The following is a 13,777-nucleotide window of genomic DNA, read 5'->3' on the forward strand; positions in this document are numbered from 1 at the left end:
GCTCTGGTTTGCCAGAAGCGGCTTTGTCATGCTGGCCACATGACCTGGAAGCTGTCTGCGGACAAACGCCGGCTCCCTCGGCCAATAATGCGAGATGAGCGCGCAACCCCAGAGTCGGTCACGACTGGACCTAATGGTCAGGGGTCCCTTTACCTTTACCTTTATATATTATAATCCTGTGTAATAAAGTCCCTGTGTCTCTGCGTCCAGTCCCTGTGTCCCTGGGTTTGCGCTACTGCGCATGTGCCCCACAGACACAGGGACTGGACACAGGGACTGGACGCAGAGACTGGACGCACACACACGCGCACTCCCCCCCTCTGCCTCCTCCAACCGCCGCTCCCGGCCGGACAGCGCGTCGGGGAAGCGAGGGTGGAAGCCGGCGGAGGTGAATGGGGGGAGGAAGGGCGCCATTTACCTTCCTGCCGGAGCGGTACCTATTTATCTACTTGCACTTTAACGTGCTTTCAAACTGCTAGGTGGGCAGGAGCTGGGACCGAACAACGGGAGCTCACCCTGTTGCGGGGATTTGAACTGCCCACCTTCTGATTGGCAAGTCCTAGGCTCAGTGGTTTAGACCACAGCGCCACCCGTGTCCCTTCATTATATATTATATATTATAATTGTAAAATTATAAATAATAATTAAATTACAATTGTAATGTTGTATATGCCTTGGTCATGTTTTGTTTAAGGGCAGCATATAACTGTTTAAATAAATGAATAAATAAATTAAAGTGCGCTGCAAATTCAACAACCTGATCCAGCTATTTACTTGGACGTATGTCCCACACCACTTCCAAGTACAGTAAGCACACTTCAGTATGATTCCCAAGCGTGCAGAGGATTGCAGCCTAACGCTGTGGCCTTACAGTGCAATCCTACGCCTTCTAATACGAAGCAAGCACCATTGATTTCAATAGGACTTAACACGAGGTAAGCAGGATTGCACCCTTAAGCACTCTCACCGAAGGAGTACCGAATTCATTTAGACTTAACTAGCTTATTAAATATTGCGCTGCAGAAGTAATGCGTGGCATGTAGAGACACCATAAATAAAAAAGCATTTATTATTGACTATATCACCACCTCAAGTAAAACACAAAAAATCATTTAAATGTGTTGACAAGTCTATAATTTGCCTCAAGACTCGCCCCGCCCGATTCCACCCATAGCAAAAACAACTTCTTCTTCTTCTTCTTCTTCTTCTTCTTCTTCTTTTCTTCTTCTTCTTCTTCTTCTTCTTCTTCTTCTTCTTCTTCTTCTTCTTCTTCTTCTTCTTCTTCTTCTTCTTCTTCTTCTTCTTCTTCTTCTTCTTCTTCTTCTTCTTCTTCTTCTTCTTCTTCTTCTTCTTCTTCTTCTTCTTCTTCTTCTTCTTCTTCTTCTTCTTCTTCTTCTTCTTCTTCTTCTTCTTCTTCGTGTTTTATTTCCTAAGGTCGGCGCCTAGCTTTCCCCATCCTCCACTTTCCCCGCTGTCATGGTAACCCTCCCGACGCCCGGCGCTCTCTCTCAATACAGTAATATCATCCCACCCGCTCCTTCGCTCTCGGTTTGGCGATGATGCAAGCGCGCCGGTACGTGGGGATTCCGCCGGATTACCCGGCATGCCCCGCGGCAAAATGGCGGCCTGAGCCGAGCGCGCGGGTCCCGGCTGAGAGGGGCGGGGGGCAAAGTTTTTCGGCGGGCAAAGGGCGCTTTCCAACCGGCTCGGAACCGGCCTCAAAGTTACTGGGGTTCCCCCAGGGAAGCCGGAGCGCGGGGTTGGGCCCCGGTAGGTGGAGGCGCGGATCCGAAGCGGGGAGCCTGTTGCTTAGATCCGGAGCCCCTCGGCGGGACCAAGGGGCGCCCGTGATCGGGGCCGGGTCGCCAGCCGCCTCTTGGCCCCGGGCTGATGCGGGGTCGTCCGTAGGCAGCAGCAGCAGCAGCAGGTACCGGCGGGCGGGGCAGACCTGCGTCCTCCGTCGGGATCGCGGCTGAGTTGCAGGGAGTGGGCAAGCCGGCTAGGTCTGGGGGTGAAGCGGAGCGGTGGGCTCTCTTGGGGCTGAAAGTTTGATATGAGAGAGCCACGTGGGGCTGGCTTTTGCGGGACAATATTTGGAGCAGGAGTTGGGGGAATTGAGAATGGATATTAATAGGTGCGGATTTAAGAATTGATTTAGATCTACTCTTGGGGCACTGATTCTTATCCGCACTGTGTGCACAACAGAGGGGAACTGAAACTTACGGCTGGAGGAGAAATCGCCTGCCTGAGGGACAAAGGATGGAAACAGTGGAGATTAGTACATAGTACTAAAAGGAGCTGCTGGAGCAGGTGAGAGTGAAATTCACATAGTGTGATTTAACTACATCTTTATTTTCCATTATTTCTGTTGATAAAACTTGTTTCTGCTGTACTTATAGGAATTGGAAATCTTCAGTAAGTACAGCTCCAGATGGAGAGTTATTCTAGAATCTAGGTTATTTATCGTTATTTATGGTTATTTGTTTTGAAGATGTATATCCAGCCTTTAAATCTAATGAGTCTCAAGATGGGTTACAAGAAACAGGTGACAGTGTGTAGTCTCATGGATGCTGGCATAAGTGATCTATTGTGAACAAGAAGCCTAGCTAAGGAAGGTAGTAAGATATGTGAAATAAAAGGGAAAGATGATATTATTTGACATTTCAGTGATAGGCAAGAGTGAATGGACAAAGTATTGAATGGCTATGACCTGAGAGAAGCTGGAGCAAGTGAGAGGCTTCTCCGTAGTTGTTTGTGACTCTCAGCACTGCACATCTGTCTTGCAGAATTGCATTTGTTGTGGATACAGAATTAAGTGAAGTAATGAAGGAGGAAATTTGTGGCTTGACTGTATCATCTGTGCTGACACAGCTTTGTCTGCCAGTTGGACCAGCAGGGCTCATAAATAAGAGTTTGTGGTTTTTCTTGTCATATAAACAGGATTAAATTAAACATGCATAATTTGTGGATACAGTAGAAATGGATTTGGTTTCTGAAATGGATTAGTGTTGTCCAAGTAGACACAAATTTAGCTGAAATCTCTTTGTTTTCCAAAAAATAAATTGATTGCAGTATAACAGAACCACAAGGCTGGCAAGCAAAATGGACACCAAGATCTGAGAGAGGAGTTAAAAGGATCACCTGTATAAATAATGTAATTTGCTTGTTTTCACCAAAAGGATGGGAAACTACCCAACTAATCTTTATCAAGAAGCTGTTATACCCCTGGCATCCAGGTACCATTGGTGAACACCAATGACTCACGTAATCCCTGGTCATTGTAGCTATGTCTAATGGGAGATGGAGGCCAACAAAATCTAGAGGACCATAGGTTAGTATCTACTGTTCTTAATGCTAGAATGGAAAGATCTCCTCTGCCAACTGCTTCATTTTGAAGAGGAAAAAAGTGACACTTCCGCTTACAATTCAGCTATGAGAAAATATCCTAAACAAACCAAATTCAAGAATAATGTGAGGGAAAGTACGTTAGAGGGGATTAGTATTAGTATCCATTCCTCATCACTATACAGGAGATACAGATAAACTAAGCCATGGGATGGAGTTGTACCAGAGAAGGCTTGACCTAGATGCCTTCCTTGCCTTGAGAAGAAAAGGAAGTTGAATGTAAGCACTGAATTGCCTTTCCTTGAGGACAGGAGACATTCTAGCACTGGGATATAAAAAGCAGTACATTCCAAGGTTAGTGTTCTTCCTCTTTCCCCCTCCCCTGCCAGCAAGCCTGCTAATTGCAGAACCTCTATGATCCGTCACCCAAATAAACCCTCAGTGGACACAAACAAGCCTATCTTACAATGCCTCATGAAAGTATACCCAGGAGACCTAAGTAACCATGCTGTGAAAGTCACAAGTGCCTTTTACTGAATGATACAAAAAGTCACTCAGCACTTGGAGGACACTGGATTTGTAGTACAAAGAAATTTCCCTAAGCTAGGGATACTATGAAGACCACATTGCTTGGAACAGATTTCTTGAATGAAACAAAAGGGGTTATGTGTTGCATTAGGGGCTGCCTATGCGTTTCTTGAGTGTCCTGCATAAGCCTAACATGTGCTTCTCTTCCAGGGAGTAGAAGATGTGGGATGAAAGGAATATGGGAGGCTGCTTTATGCAGAGTCAGATAATTGGTCTGCCTAGCTCATTATTGACTACAGTGAGTGGCATTGCCTCTCCAGGATTACACAGGGTGTTTTCCAGCCATACCTTTAAATGCCAGGGATTGAACTTAAGACTGCCTGCCTGCAATTCGCAAAGCATGTTCTCTATCAGTGATCAGCAAAATCTGTTATACTTTTCCCACTTAGGGGAGAGTATAAACTGATCGGGATGGATAATGTGGCAGTCAAAGGCTATGTGAATAGGCACGGAAGAGAGAAACTGGTCCCTCTCCTGCTAATAACCCTCTTGCTCTTCTCTGGCAAGAACATCTGAAAGGTATATTTGTGGCCATCATGTCTAACTTATGAGCTTGCAGAGCACTGGCTAGTTACTATAGAATGCTAGATTAGGCTGATGTTGGTTTGCTTCAGCAAGGAAATTCATATGAAAGAAGTTTAATCCATATGGGTAATTCCTAGATAGCTTCAGTCAGTGCTTTTCTTCTGGGGGCACGCAGGGGTACGCATACCCCTAATTACGGCCTCATTGAGGGGCAGAATTTCAATATGATTAGGAAAATGAGAGTACCCCTAAACATTTATTTGGGGGGAGCACTGGCTTCAGCTGATACTTTGCAAATCAGGAGTGGGGAACCTCCAGCCCCTGGACCAAACTTGGTCTCACAGGAGTTCAAATTTGGTCTGCAAGACTATTTCCCCCAAATCTTGTCCAAATAATATTATATGTGCCATCAGGTGTGGGGCAGGTAGTGATGTGGCTGCCTGTGCACAATTGAGAGCCTTAAAGTACGCTCCTAATTGTGCACTGGCAAGGGAAAGCAGCCACTGGCTCTTACCACCCACCAGCGGCTCAGCAGTAGAGTTGAAATGGATTGACTGTATATGATGGATGACTGTATATGAATCTTTGATGTCTGACTTTGGGACTTCAAAGCACCCAGTCACCTGATATTGTGATTGACAGGTGGGGAGCCCTGCCAGATTTGGCCTGGTAGGCTTGATCCAGGATCTGGCCACAGAGCCCATTCCTTCTTTAAGTAATCACTGTAAGGAAGACTTTCTCAAAATACCTTATTAAAATAGTTATTGAGAGCTATGAGGAAGTGACAAAGAAGAATACACAGCAACCTTTATTTTCAAGTCCATTTTTTTATCTAGAAATTTTGTATGCCATATCCATTTTACAGTGGTGCCTCGACTTACGAATTTAATCCGTTCCGAAGGCACCTTCATAGGTCAAAAAATTCGTAAGTCAAAAAGTGCCATTGGAAACGTGATTTCCCATAGGAATACATTGGAAACGGAAAAATTCGTAAGTCAAAGCAACCCCATCTAAAAATTCATAAGTCGAAAAAACCCTATCTAAAACCGCCGCGGTTTCCGTTCGGCTATCGAGAAATTCGTAAGCGTGTGGCCATTTGCCCCACTCGTAAGTCGAAAAATTCGGTTGTCGAGTCGTTCGTAAGTCGAGGTTCCACTGTATATGAATTTTGGCTAATTGCCTATTTAGTGCTCAAAGTAAACTCTGCATGTAAACACAATGCTAATCAACATGTCACAAAGTTGCACAACTAAGGGTATACCTGTTGCCTAGCCGTAAGTGTTGTGTTTGCACTAAAGACTCCTGCCAGGCTTGGATATAGTTGTGTCTGATCTTCAGGAACGCTGAACACACTTTTTCTTAGTCACTGCTAGGAGAGTAAAAGTATGTGGAATTTGGTCCCTCCACGTCGCAGACCCATAGTGAACTTTAGTCAGAATGATACTGGAAACTGTGTTGCCTTGTGGAAAGGAGGTTATAAGACTATTCTAGCTTGATCTCATGCCTCCTTCATCCTAGTCATACTGATGTCTTTGACCCATTATGCACCGAAGACCTGCTTATAATTCAGGATTGCCTCTTCGGCTGTCTCTGGTTGGAACAGCTGCTGATTGATTCAGAAGCTAATAAAGGAGGAACTCTGGTAAGCAGGACTGTTTTACGTTCTTAATATGGGTTTTCTAAAGCCTGCTGGAGAAAGCGTATTAAGTGTCGAGTCTTCGGATTTCCATTTAATGTAAGAAAGATCAGCCCCCTCTCAGTTCAAAGGATCTCTTGGAGGGATTCAGAGTGGGATCCTTTCTTCCCCACTCTAGCCATTTCCCTGCTTTTACCCCCTGTACAAGACTTGTTGGAAAAGCATCACGTCATTTCCTGCCTGTGCAGGAAATCCATTGGTGTCTTTCTCAGGGAAGGGGTTGGCCTGCATCCACTACAGTTCCTTGAACTATGAGGTAGGCAAGTGAAGTCCACATGAGTGCTGACCTTTAAAGCCTTAAATGGCCTCGGTCCAGTATACCTGAAGGAGCATCTCCACCTCCATTGTTCTGCCTGGACACTGAGGTCCAGTGCCGAGGGCCTTCTGGCGGTTCCCTCGCTGTGAGAAGCCAAGTTACAGGGAACCAGGCAGAGGGCCTTCTCGGTAGTGGCACCCACCCTGTGGAACACCCTCCCACCAGATGTCAAAGAAAAAAACAACTACCAGACTTTTAGAGGACATCTGAAGGCAGCCCTGTTTAGGGAAGCTTTTAATGTTTAATAAATTATTGTATTTTAATACTTCTGTTGGAAGCCCCCCAGAGTGGCTGGGGAAACCCGGCCAGATGGGCGGGGTATAAATAAATTATTATTATTATTATTATTATTATTATTATTATTATTATTATTATTATTATTAGAGAGCTGAGTTATTGGGACAAGCACCCTTTCCCTCCCACATGTAGATTTCTGGTGAAAGGTGGAACTGGTCTGTTGGCTGATTCTCTTCAATAGAAGCCATCTGGTAACTGAGGACCCTCCATTGTCAGGTCTCCATTGTCGTACGAGGGAAGCATGTGTTAAACAGTCAGCCTTTGGTCTTCAGGACGTTTTAACAATAGTTTGCCTTTGTATCCCAAGTTTCCCCAGGTATGGAGGAATCACCTGCCCTTACCTAAGTCCTGTTGGGGCACCCTCCCAATTCTCACACAGTATACCTACTTGAATATTATATGGAATGATATGCTAAGCTATGCATCTCAATTTGCACACCGTTTCCGGCAAGTTCCCTAAAGTCAGTAGTGTGTGCTTGCCTTGCTTCCTGTACTGCCTTTTCAAATCGTTTGCTTAAAATTGTTTTTGCATGGAAGTAGAGTAATCAACATATCCCGAAATGCAGGGAAAATGAAATTTGGTAAAATTGGCCAGAAAGAGTAAACAAAGTGCTTATGCTTATGATACTGTTGTAGATTATAAGTATTGGGCAGAGTCTATAATTGTATACTGTATATGTTGTTGCCACAATTCATTTTCAGTGGCTTAAGTTTGGGGGGTATATAGCTCTTGTAAAACAGAGTTCACCTCAGAGCCCCCTTCCCCACAGTGCTTTTAATTTAGGCCTGGGAAATAGTGGATAAATATTAGTAATTTTTTTCAGGGTCGAGGACTTAGTGGTTCAACTTAAATCAGAACTGCGGTATAGCCAAAAGAAGAGGGATTTTGGAGCTGGAAAAGGATTTTAGATTATTTGAAGCTTCCATGCATAGTTCTTGTGAAACTTCGTTAGGAATTATGTGCATGCAAGAGCAGAGTTAAGCCTTTAGTCTGTATAGTATATAAATCTGTCTGGGGATCAAAAAATAAACATCTCGGTTTAGCTTAGCTACTTTGAAGAGGTTGAAGAGAGAAGCAGCCATTTGCCTTGGGACATGACCTGGGACTGGTTCACTTCAGCACCAGGTTGAGCTTTGATTTGATTAACTGGGATGGTAACTTAATGCAGTGTTAATGATTGTTTCAATGCCCTGGGATCAACAGAGTCAGACTTTTGCTTCCAGCAAGGTCAACATCTTATGCCTGAGGCTGCTTTATCATAGCCAAGCTATAAAGTTGGATTCACAGACACGACACCTGCTGCAGGAATTGCCATTGGGAGTTCTGGCTTGCGTGTTTTAATGTTTCAGTTCTAAGCTTTCTTTAATGTGCTTTTGTTTCTCAAAAGGATTAGATCAAACATATATTTTCACTGGGCTTGTTTTAAATGTTCAAATGAGCACAGCCTTGTAGAAGAAACTACTCCCCCCACCCCCATGTCCTTTAATTTAACCAATCTATATGTTTTACATCCCTAGTTCACACAGTAGTTGTGCCTTAATTTTGGCTGTTCTTGAACCTGAATTATGTTTTTTTTTAATTATATTTTTTTTGTGATATAGTTCCCTCCCCTGAATCTTAATTTTCTCTGCAAGTCCACTGTTCTTTAGAAATAAATGCTATCAGTTTGAAATCAAATTCTTTCAAGGAAAAGGCAGGAAGTACTCAGTGGCACTTGGTAATTTGAGAGGGCTTCTTTTAAGCACTGGTTTAAAATTGCATTCATATCACACTATTGTTTTTGTCTCTATTTCCTCATTTCTTTCTTTTTACCTTTTAAGTAGACACGGTTAGGCTTGCAGCCTTCATCCTTCTAATGAAAGCATGTAATACTTTTTCATTAATATGCCTTCAAACGTGGTGATCGCAATGATTTCCAGGACATGGATTTTTAAGTTGTTGCAACTAAAGGGCACATAATTTTAAACCGGTCTGTTCATGATTATTCAAGATAGCAGCCTGTTTCTTAAAAGGTCAAAAGAGTTCACACAGAGAATTACATATTTACCTGCTGCCTTGCAGGACATCTTTGGGAGGAAAAAAGGCTAAGGAGTAAACCCTATACAAATCCGGAGTGGAGCTCCTAAGTGTTGGATGGCACCTTGGCAACTCTTGCAGCCAAACTGGTGCTAAACGTATTGCTCTGCTTTCCTTTGGACCACATCAGTGAGGCTGCGAGGGGGTTCTTTTCATCCGGGCAACCCAGGACCTCTGTACACGCTGCCATGGCTTGTGGCTCAGAGAGAGGTCACTTTGGGGCTGCTTATGCAGCAAAACCAACATGGGAGGCAGCAGTTACAAGTTACCAGTCTCTGTAGCCACAGCAGCTGCTGTGATTCTCCAATGATTTGACTTTACCTCTGGAGGCATAGTCCATTGTCTCAAGACAGACGGATGCCGACAACAACAAAATTTGGATTTCTTTGTAATTATATATTTGTTTGTAAAGAGTTGGTAACTGCAATCTTTAGAAACAACAAGTTGTTGAAAAAACTCAAGTACCTTGATCCAGAAACACATCTTTTAAAAATATCCACTATAAAACCAGAACACAGTTTGTACTGTTAAGGCATTTGGCATTTGTTTTTAAATAGGTATACAGTATTTTTACTTTGGCTAGTGTATGGTGGCAGCTGTAGAATTTCTACACATTTTCCTTGTATTGATATTGAACAGTTTTCAGTCTTGTGTTGGAATGTGTATCTATTGCAATATAAAATTCCAGCCGTGAGAAATTTAGATTCTCCCACTTAGGTGTGTCTCTGGGGCGGGAGGAGGTTGATTTGAAGTTGTGGGATCTTACCACCATTTCCTTGTTATGGTCAGATCCCTGTTCTAAGAGACTCTTCACTTCTGTGGAGGGGTCTAATTCACCGAGAATCCTAACAGGAAAGGATCCGATACCCCTTCCGTTTCACTGGAGAAGAAGACTATATTCTTCAAGAAGAGTATATTCTTGGTGGCAAATGGGGGTCATTTCACAGTTACCTGTATATGAAGTACTGTATATGGAGAGGGAGTTTAGTAAACTCCTCTCCTTTCTGCTCTTTTGTGGGAAGCTGAAAGGAAACTCCCTTCTCTCTCACCTGAGGAGAGGAGGATTGTGTCCCAATGTAAGTTCCTGCATTGTTCTCCATTCCAAACCCAGCATTTTTCCCCCTGTGTGGGAGGCTGGGAATAAGCACCACAAGCAACATTACACATAATTACTTAGTTCTTCAGAGCCTATAGCTCATAAATAAATAAATAAATAAATAAATAAATAAATAAATAAATAAATAAAGTCTGATCATCTTTGTAGTTGAGACAAAGTCTATCTGGGTCCTTAGGAAATTTTAATCTGAAAATCATTCACAACAGCAGTAACTGGTGGAACTACAGCCTTTTTTTAAGCTTTGCTATACTCACTTAATACTTTAAGTGTAGAGAAACCATTGTGTTTGAGGCCTTTAGAAAATAGTATCAAACTTACTGATAAATTTTAATTGAGCAACTGCCTGTTGGAATTTTCATTTCATTGAAGAGTAGTGATTTTAAGGAGAGCAGCACGGTGTCCTCAAGAGACTGAAACACCGTTCCAAAGAAACAAAAGGCATTTTTCTGTGTTTGTAGAAAGTCTTCAAGGGAAGAGTTACTTCTGTGTTCTCTCTAGATCAGCTGAATAATTGACTATTAAGATTGGGATGGGCATTTAATGATGTGTGTGCATCGTGAGGCTACCTATGAATAAGCAGTGGTCTCATGCCAACCGGGAACTCCTGAAAGTGCAGTTGTGCTGCAGAAAGTAAGCCAAGTTCTTTGTAAGATTCTAAAACTTCTAAAGGGTATCTTTACAAGGATCAAACCTTCCAGCTCCCAACTTGTAGCTTCAGAAATAGCTCTGATAGGATTTAGCGTAGTCAGCGCCCCGGCTGGGTGTGGAGAACGTATTGCCATGTAGTATTTAGTATTGGATTGACAGCCTGTAATATAAACATTAGTCCAAACACGATCTTATACCGAAACTCCGCCCATGCAAGGAGCCAGCCGTCTTCCTGCCACGCGCCATAAATCGTTTACGGTTTGCTCGTGCCAGTGCATTTGAGAAACAGCTGCACACTGGGATTAGCAGTTTGTAGAGGGCCTCTGCTGAGCTAAATTAGGGCCTACTGCCCTGGTTGTCAATGCTGGTAATGGGGGGAGTGAAATAGCAGGAGTGTTTCTCTGCACCAAAAGGCTATTAGTTCAGGGAATGAGGGTGGGGATTTTCGTAGTAGAGGGCAGTGAGTAATGGTGATCTGGGCTGTTAGAGTAGCTATGTGCTGACATACTTCTTGCTTATGAACAGAGCTGGAATGCCTGATCGATGGTTGCCCTGCATCATGGGGAGATTAGCCACTAAATGTAACCAGTATGCCATCAAGCTTTTTTTCTGTAGCATAGCAAATGTGCAGGTAAATGTTAACAGGCTGAGGAAGAGAGTAGCTTGGCAGTAGGGATGTTTCATTGAGATTGCTTTGTGCTCATACAGAGTGGCCACCCTTTCCTGTTATTGGGAAGGAGACTTTGTGCCCAATATCCTAAAGGTATTACTGTGTAACTCTTAGATCTTCCTTCTGTCCAGTTCTCTTTTTTCATGACCTGTACAGTTTTCATGACCTGTACAGAGTGGCTGGGGAAACCCAGCCAGATGGGCGGGGTGTTGTTGTTGTTTAGTCGTTTAGTCGTGTCCGACTCTTCGTGACCCCATGGACCATAGCACGCCAGGCACTCCTGTCTTGCACTGCCTCCCGCAGTTTGGTCAAACTCATGTTCGTAGCTTCGAGAACACTGTCCAACCATCTCGTCCCCTTCTCCTAGTGCCCTCAATCTTTCCCAACATCAGGGTAAGATTGAGGGCACTAGGAGAAGGGGACGACAGAGGATGAGATGGTTGGACAGTATTCTCGACGCTACAAACATGAGTTTGACCAAACTGCAGGAGGCAGTGGAAGACAGGATGGGCGGGGTATAATTCTTCTTCTTCTTCTTCTTCTTCTTCTTCTTCTTCTTCTTCTTCTTCTTCTTCTTCTTCTTCTTCTTCTTCTTCTTCTTAACTGCCCTTTACTCAAATGAATCCCCTAAAATATAAATGATAGACTTCAGGACAAAGAGTAGCAGCAACTACAGATAAAAATTCAGCAGCAGACACAATACTCCTCTAATTCCCAAACTTTGCAGAGTCTAATCAGTGCCAACAGAAGCCTGGGTAAACAAGTGTGTTTTACTTGGCACCAGCACCCCTCAGTGTAGAGGCTAACTGCATCTCTGTGTCAGGGAATTCCTTAGTTAGGGTCTTCTCTGTAGTGGCACCCCATCCCCTGTCACTATACAGTGTTTTATCCCCACTGAAACAAGGAAGAAAGCCTCTTCTGCTGATCTCAGGTCAGCTTATAAATGGAAACAGATATTTTGATTCTGGGCTTATTTAGGACTTTGTTTCTCAGCGTTGACACCTTAAATTGGAGCCAGAAATTTATAGGGAGCCAATGCAGGCCACACCACTAGCATAATCCTCCATAGATGCTCCAGACAACACCCTAGCAACAGTGTTCTGCACTAGCAGATGTTTTCAGACCATCTTAGAAGGCATTTATGAGTAGGAAAAGCATCTTGTTTGGAACAGCTCTGACTTGCACTATGGATGCCAGTCTGATATTAGAATAGCTCCATAGTTTCTGTGGGATAAAATGTTGGGTGAGATCATATGGAACCTCCTTAATATTCTGTCTTTTTTCATTCTGCAGTTGAGTAAGTGGGCAAGAGGCCACTATATTGTTGGTTACAGAAACAGAATAAAAATGATCCATAAATACACACATGCACAAACAAAAACAAAAAGCTAGCCATTTTTTTGGAAACCATGTTGCAGAGTTTGGGGTACTTTGCAGAATGTATTATTTGTTTATTAAAAACACCCTGTGTCAATTCAAATGATTATTTGGAGGATCAGAAATTAGGTGTGTATTAGTTACTTCCTTTTCCATTCCTTGTTTGAACGTGAACCACAGTTTGCTTTGTTGCCTGAATCAGCAAATTGAGCTTTGTGCTTTCTCTCTAAATCAGAATTAGAAACCTACTTCAAACTATGGTTTCAGATTCCAGTTTGGAGGGCAAATTCTAACCAGAGATTGCCAATTCAGACATCACAATACATGATTGTTAGTGCTAAATGGGAAGCAGAGATAGACACTGCATACAAGAGGCAAGGAGAGGATGTACAAGTCTGTGACTTGTACATGGTCTTCTAAAGCACTGTTTTGCAGAGCTATCTGATTTTTTATTCATTCTCTTTTCACTTAACGCTGGATGTAATTCCACAATTTTGCTACTTGTGCCCAAGTATTAACCTTAGGAAACATTAATAATTCAGCCTATCAGAGATGGACTTCCCATGCTGTTTGGTAAGTAAAACAGTATTTTATTTACCTATATTTAAGCTATGCTTGGGAACAAGCATATTAAAATCTTGTAGTTTTATCTGTTGCCATGTGTCTTCGGTTAGCTTAGTTGAGTAATGAACATATTGATGTTCGTATTATATTTATTTTCTGAGCCAAAAGAACATTGATAGGGAGGAAAGAAAAAGCCCAATTATGGCCTGGTTCCCATGTTATGCTAAGCCATGGTTAACTTAAGCCAAACAACTGGAGAGTGGTATGCAAATATAACAAAATGATTGATAGGCATAAATTCAAAGTCCCACCTAAACAACCATGAGGGCTAGTAACTTTAGTAAAGCAATATGTACTGAAATATAACAGGATCTCACGAGCTATGTCTTACAGTGCCTTTCCCCAAATAAGTAAATCAAGCTTCTTACTTTGTTTGTGTAGAATTCATCCTACATATAAAGCATGGTGTGTTTTTGTGTGTGTTTACCCTCCACTGTGTGTACAGTATGTGAGAGAGATTTCTAACCCTCTCTCTCCTCCTGCTGGGTGTTTGCTGC

The 13,777-nt window shown here is 43.0% G+C and overlaps 1 protein-coding gene across 4 annotated transcripts in view; it reads left to right on the top strand.

Moving 5' to 3' along the window:
* Positions 1-1,613: 1,613 nt before the first annotated feature.
* Positions 1,614-13,777, top strand: part of TJAP1 (tight junction associated protein 1) — a 50,076-nt gene continuing 37,912 nt past the window's right edge. For 3 of the 4 annotated variants that reach the window (XM_060272917.1, XM_035108212.2, XM_060272916.1), the window contains exon 1: positions 1,614-2,310. The gene's annotated coding sequence lies outside the window, so the exon portion shown is untranslated. Of the gene's footprint in view, positions 2,311-4,322; positions 6,101-13,777 lie in introns of all 4 variants that reach the window. The other variant, XM_035108213.2, reaches the window with a different exon arrangement.

Source organism: Zootoca vivipara, chromosome 3 (assembly GCF_963506605.1).
Source record: "Zootoca vivipara chromosome 3, rZooViv1.1, whole genome shotgun sequence".
Classification (NCBI taxonomy): domain Eukaryota; kingdom Metazoa; phylum Chordata; class Lepidosauria; order Squamata; family Lacertidae; genus Zootoca; species Zootoca vivipara.